The sequence below is a fragment of the Ovis aries genome, chromosome 12, assembly GCF_016772045.2.
Source record: "Ovis aries strain OAR_USU_Benz2616 breed Rambouillet chromosome 12, ARS-UI_Ramb_v3.0, whole genome shotgun sequence".
NCBI lineage: Eukaryota > Metazoa > Chordata > Mammalia > Artiodactyla > Bovidae > Ovis > Ovis aries.
In genome coordinates, this window is record NC_056065.1 from 34,769,984 (window position 1) to 34,776,916 (window position 6,933).

At 42.3% G+C, this 6,933-nt stretch overlaps 1 protein-coding gene across 4 annotated transcripts in view; it reads left to right on the forward strand.

The window, feature by feature from the left end:
* RGS7 (regulator of G protein signaling 7) overlaps nucleotides 1-6,933 on the forward strand; it is a 472,754-nt gene that overhangs the window by 87,627 nt on the left and 378,194 nt on the right. The window lies entirely within an intron of this gene.

Genomic DNA, 6,933 nt, shown 5'->3' on the forward strand with positions numbered 1-6,933 from the left:
GCATTGATTCAAATAGTTTCAGGTATTATCTACTTTGGCTCATAGAAATGCCAATAAAATGAATAAAAGAAAAATCAATTTAGGTGAAAAAGAGAATAGACTGAACAGCTGATTCTTGTCCTTTTCCCAAGCTGGCCCTTCGGGACAAGGAGAGACATAAGCAAGACCCAGTGTTTGATGTAGGTCTTCCCCAGTGTCTCAGTCGGTAAAGAGTCTGACTACAATGCAGGAGACCCAGGCTCAGTCCCTGGGTTGGGAAGATCCCCTGGAGAAGGAAACAGCAACCCACTCCTGTATTCTTGCCTGGAGAATTCCAGGGACAGAGGAGCCTGGTGGGCTACAGTCCTTGAGGTCACAAATAGTTGGACACAACTGAGTGACTAACACTTTCAATGTTTGGTTTGCTTTTGCAAGGATGTTTAGGTGTAAAAATTTCCTCTTCAGTACTAAGGAAAAGTATTAGTTTGATTATGGAGTCGCTAAAACTGTGTCTTAAAAAACAATTAAATCCAATTTGAATTGATAAATATATTTTAGTCCACAAAGCTAAGAATTAGTCTGTCTCTCCCAACTGGTACCAAACTGCTTGGTAGATTTTTATCATTCTAGTTTTTAAAGAAAATATCCTAAGTCAGGCAGTGTTCACAGACACCTGCAACCATGCTGAGTCCCGCACAACAGGATTTGAAAGAACAGCTTCATTTCTATGCATTTCACAGCCTGCAATGTAGTTGGCGATGGGCAGAGTTAAAAAACAACAGTTGTCCTGTTGGTTGCTGTGGTGATGGCCTCAAGCTGGTAGCATTCCAGAGGTGAATGTCTTAGCTCATTTGGGTGAGGCAGAAATGACGCGCTGCTTAGAGCCCGGCTCTCCAGGTGTGTTTTTAACGTGACAGTTACTGCAGAGAAATGTCTATTCTGAGACTGGTTGATTTTATTTTTAATGTTTCACCTGAAAACATTTTAATGTCACTTGACACCCGCCGCCCCATCACCATTTCCAGCAGCCGTTCCTCAGTGCTCAGTCTCTCTGAATGTGGGGCCACGTTTACCATTGAGGGTGGCGTAGCATTCTTGGCTCCTTTTCTCCATGGTACTGAAATAGGGGCTCACCTTTCTGTTTGTCTTTCGTGGCTCTGTCAGCGTCCACTTTTCTTTGTTACAAAGTATGATTCTCTGAGGTTATTCCTGTGTCCTCTGTCTGACTCTTTCTTTGTCCCTTCTCCCTTCTCCTCTCTCTCTCCTACTCTTAATTTCCCCACCTTCTCTTAGCCAGCCACCACTCATGTCTATACAGATGATTCCTGAATCCATGTAACCAGCCCAGAATTCTCTCTCAAGTTTCAAATTCACGTTTCTAATTCACTATTAGAATCTTAAGATACCCCTTTGTTGTTCAGTCGCTAAGTCATGTCCGACTCTTTGTGACCCCATGCCAGGCTTCCCTGTCCTTCACTATCTCCCGGAGTTTGCTTGAACTCATGTTTATTGAGTCAGTGATGCTATCCAACCAGTTCATCCTCTTCTGCCCCCTTCTCCTCTTGCCCTCAATCTTTCCAGGCACCAGGGTCTTTTCCAGTGAGTCGTCTCTTCGCAGCAGGTGGCCAAAGTTTTGAAGCTTCAGTTTCAGCACCAGTCCTTCCAGTGAATATTCAGGGTTGATTTCCTTTAGGATTGACTGGTTTGATCTCCTTAGATGCTTTAAACTCAACTTGTTGAAAATATACTCCTACCTCAATTTTTGTGAATAATATGGGTCTCTAATTAGCCACCCAGAATTGAGTCCTTGAGGCCATCTTTAATCCTCCCCTCTCCCATCTGTATCCAAGCATTGGTTGAGTTATAATCAGACACTCAGGTCTACCACATCCTCACCTTCGTCACCCAGGCTTAGCCTGACACTTAGACTCTTAAAATAGTCTTTCACTTTAATTGATTCAGGATGCTACTTGCTGGAGTAATCTCCAGAAGCACAGTTTCAGCCGAGCCTTCCCTGGTACTCAGAATATGCTCTGTGGACAGAAGAAAATCTCTGTTCCTAAGTGTGGTATTCAGGGCCCTTTCTGCCCTGTCCCCTTTCCCTATATTCTGCCTCAGCACAGCTATCTGCACCCACATGCCAGTGCTCTGGCTGCTCAGGAAATGGGTTTTGTTTTCTTTTTATAAAATAATTTTATTTATTTATGTATTTGTTTTCGACTCTGCTTGGTCTTCTTTGCTGTGCAGGCCTTTCTCTAATTGTGGTAATTGGTGCCTACTTTCTCATTTGTGGTGCATGTGGCTTCTCTTGTTGCAGAGCATGGGGCTTTAGGGCATGTAGGCTTCAGTATTTGCGGCACATGGACTCAGGAATTGCAGCTCCTGGGCTCTAGAGCACAGACGCAGTAGTTGTGGCTCATGGGCTTAGTTGCTCCACAACATGTGGGATCTTCCTGAACCAGGAATTGAACCTGTGTCTCCTCCACTGGCAGGTGGATTCTTTACCACTGAGATACCAGGGAAGCCTGGGTTTTACTTTCTTACTGACTTGTCTTTGCTTTGAAAACTCTTTCCCTCAACCTCTGTCATCTTTACATTTTTCTTATTATATAACAAACTTTAAATGATGAATATAACCTCACAGAAATTTTGAAATACAACAGAAAAATTTTAGAAAGGATCTAAAATTCTTACATAATCACGTCACTCAGATGCAAGAACTGGTGTGTGTTTATATATAAATATATATATATATTTACCATACATTTAAGGGCTTCCCTGGTGGCTCAGATGGTAAAGAATCTGCCTGCAATGGAGGAGATGCAGGTTTGATCCCTGGGTAGGGAAGATCCCTTGGAGAGATGACAACCCACTCCTATATTCTTGCTTGGAGAATTCCATGGACAGAGGAGTCTGGCTGGCTACAGTCCATGGGGTCGCAGAGAGTCAGACACAACTGAGCTACTAACACACATGCCAAACTTTTAGTTTTGTGATATTGATAAACACTGTATGTACAGATTTTACATCAGCTCTTTTTACATTAAATTATGTTTTAAGCACTTTCTGGTGCATTAAACATCATTTTAGAATATGTGTCTAATGTCTGCAAAATATTTTATCATATGAACATACTGTAACTGACTTGAAATCTACTGGTCTGTGTAGTAAGTAATTTTAAAGAGGTGTAGTTTTCCGTTGCATTTTAAAGATGATTATCCCTATACTGTTTCTTTAGGACACATGGTTTATTTCCTCTGTCCTCTCTCTCTTATCTCTGTTATTATCCCTTTATTTTCCCTAGAATGAGGAGTGTTCAGTGTAGATTAAGCATTTGGCTGTAAGCAGGGGCATGGGCTTGTCCATGGATCCACCCACCCTTGGCTTGAGTGCTTATAATGTCTTCTCACACCCACAGCCTGGACTGGTGGTGCTATGAGCAGTTTCTAAGTCCTGCACTGGTCTGTTGGATTAATGGGATCCTCTTCTACCCTCACTATTTGTCTCTCTAATGGGCTAATAAAGGGACAAAGCACATGAAAATCCACAGCCCTGGTGTCTCCTAATGTTATCAGGGCTCTTCAGACTTTGCTGTAGAAGCCACCTTATAGCGTTTTGCTTTGTACAGTCATACCCCCTTTCAAGAAGTGCTTTAAGTCTTAAGTGATCCTGTTTACATCCTCTCTTCTCGTTTTAAGGAGTTAGTTTGAGAAAAGTTGAGGAAAGAATAGTATGCATTAAAGTTGAAGGCAAGACACCATTCCTCTCATTGATTGCACTACAGAAGGAGTGCTCCTAGAACTTTGAATACTGAGAATTCCTTGGATGGAATTAGAAGAATAAGGAGTGTCCAATCTCTGCTCAAGCTGGTAACACTGTCCCATTTTAGGCAGTAAACCATGTTCTGGCCAGTTACAATCCTCAGTTCAGCTCTGCAAGTTGGTGACCAGTGGAAATTCTTTAGAGTTCTTTATTGGAGAACCGTCTGCCTTAGCCTCTCTTTCTGTGTTAACATGTTACTTCAGTTGTGAGACTTATTAACTGTAAGCCACACATCAAAAGCGCCCCATGGCTCTGTGAAGCCCATCTAAAATGGCCTTTGCATGAACTGATCCTGATGTCCAGGGGAACTTGGCCCCAAATCTTTCTCCCTGTGTTCTCTTAACATGTGGGTTATTCTACTTTCATTTGGCATAATCTGTGTACAGTGGCCACAGGACTGGAAAAGGTCAGTTTTCATTCCAATCCCAAAGAAAGACAATGCCAAAGAATGCTCAAACTATCGCACAGATGCACTCATCTCACATGCTAGTAAAGTAATGCTCAAAATTCTCCAAGCCAGGCTTCAGCAATATGTGAACCGTGAACTTCAGATGTTCAAGCTGGTTTTAGAAAAGGCAGAGGAACCAGAGATCAAATTGCCAACCTCTGCTGGATCATGGAAAAAGCAAGAGAGTTCCAGAAAAACATCTACTTCTGCTTTATTGACTATGCCAAAGCCTTTGACTGTGTGGATTACAATAAACTGTGGAAAATTCTGAAAGAGATGGGAATCCCAGACCACCTGACCTGCCTCTTGAGAAATCTGTATACAGGTCAGGAAGCAACAGTTAGAACTGGACATGCAACAACAGACTGGTTCCAAATAGGAAAAGGAGTACATCAAGGCTATATATTGTCACCCTGCTTATTTAACTTCTATGCAGAGTACATCATGAGAAACGCTGGACTGGAAGAAGCATAAGCTGGAATCAAGATTGCAGGGAGAAATATCAATAACCTCAGATATGCAGATGACACCACCCTTATGGCAGAAAGTGAAGAGGAACTAAAAAGCCTCTTGATGAAAGTGAGAGTGAAAAAGTTGGCTTAAAGCTCAACATTCAGAAAATGAAGATCATGGCATCTGGTCCCATCAGTTCATGGGAAATAGATGGGAAACAGTGGAAACAGTGGCAGACTTTATTTTGGGGGGCTCCAGAATCACTGCAGATGCTGACTGCAGCCATGAAATTAAAAGATGCTTACTCCTTTGAAGAAAAGTTATGACCAACCTAGATAGCATACTCAAAAGCAGAGACATTACTTTGCCGACTAAGGTCCGTCTAGTCAAGGCTGTGGTTTTTCCAGTAGTCATGTGTGGATGTGAGAGTTGCACTGTGAAGAAAGCTGAGCACCGAAGAATTGATGCTTTTGAACTGTGGTGTTGGAGAAGACTCTTGAGAGTCCCTTGGACTGCAAGGAGATCCAACCAGTCCATTCTGAAGGAGATCAGCCCTGGGATTTCTTTGGAAGGACTGATGCTAAAGCTGAAACTCCAGTACTTTGCTCACCTCATGCGAAGAGTTAACTCACTGGAAAAGAGGTTGATGCTGGGAGGGATTGTGGGCAGGAGGAGAAGGGGACGACCTAGGATGAAATGGCTGGATGGCACCACTGACTCGATGGACGTGAATCTGAATGAGCTCGCGGAGTTGGTGATGGACAGGGAGGCCTGGCCTGCTGCGATTCATGGAGTCACAAAGATTCAGACACGACTGAGCGACTGAACTGAACTGAACTGTGTACATTTTAACCCCTTTGCCAGTCTAAACTCATTAAGGAAAGAAGTACCTTATTTACCTTGCCATTTTCTCAATAGAAATCTGGGAAAAGAGGTGGGGTGAGTGGAAACAAAAGATGAGTGCATATAGCACACTAGGTCAGGTGCATGATACTTTCCTTGTGCCACTGCATATGGCCGTTATATTCTGATTAATTGCACACCTGTGTGTGGGTCTCCTTTTCAGTGCCAGTGTCACATTAAAAAGGAGTGATCACAAATATACACATATTTACAAATAAGTTTAGTTATTAAAATCCATCTAGTCAATCTTTGTAATGTCTACACTCATTTCCCATTGACACTAGAGAAAACGGAGCTTTGGAGAGTTTACAGAATTTATCCAGACTCACATGACTATGAAGCGACAAAACTGGTATCAAAATCCAGATCAGATCAATGGTAAAACCTCTTTGTCTTCCTCCCACACCCCCTCCTTCTGATAAATTCATGCTGAGGTGTTCAGTTAATGTGCAGTTGAGTACAGAGTGCATTATCTTTCTTTAATACTTGCTTTTAATTGGAGGATAATTGCTTTACAATGGTGTGTTGGTTTCTACTGTAGAAAAATGTGATTCAGCTGTAAGTAGACATATATTCCCTCCTCGGGAGCCTCCCTCCCTTGCTCCCATCCCACCCCTTTAGGTTGTCACAGAGCACTGACCTGAGCTTCCAGTGTCACACAGCAGCTTTCCGCTAGCCGCCTATTTGACATGTGATGGTGTATATATGTCAGTGCTACTTTCTCAGTTCACCCCACCCTCTCCTTTCTCCTGCTGTGTCCACAAGTCTGTTCTCTATGTCTTCATCTCTATTGCTGCCCTGCACATAGGTTTATCAGTACCCTTTTTCTAGATTCTATATATATATATATATATTCAGTTCAGTTCAGTCGCTCAGTTGTGTCTGACTCTTTGCAACCCCATGGACTGCAGCACGCCAGGCCTCCCTGTCCATCACCAACTCCCAGAGTTTACTCAAACTCATGTCCATTGAGTCGGTGATGTCCTCCAACCATCTTATACTCTGTTGTCCCCTTCTCCTCCCGCCTTCAATCTTTCTCAGCATCAGGGTCTTTTCCAGTGAGTGAGTTCTTCTCATCAGGTGGCCAAAGTATTGGCATTTCAGCTTCAACATCAGTCCTTCCAATCAACATTCAGGACTGATTTCCTTTAGGATGGACTGGTTGGATCTATATATATATGTATGTATACATATGTATGTATAATATGTATGTATACATATTATACATATATATGTATTAATATACAATATTTGTTTTTCTTATTCTCTTTTTTAAAATCAATCTTACTTGAGAAGAAGCCAACATTTCCTTTCTATTTTGCAAAAAA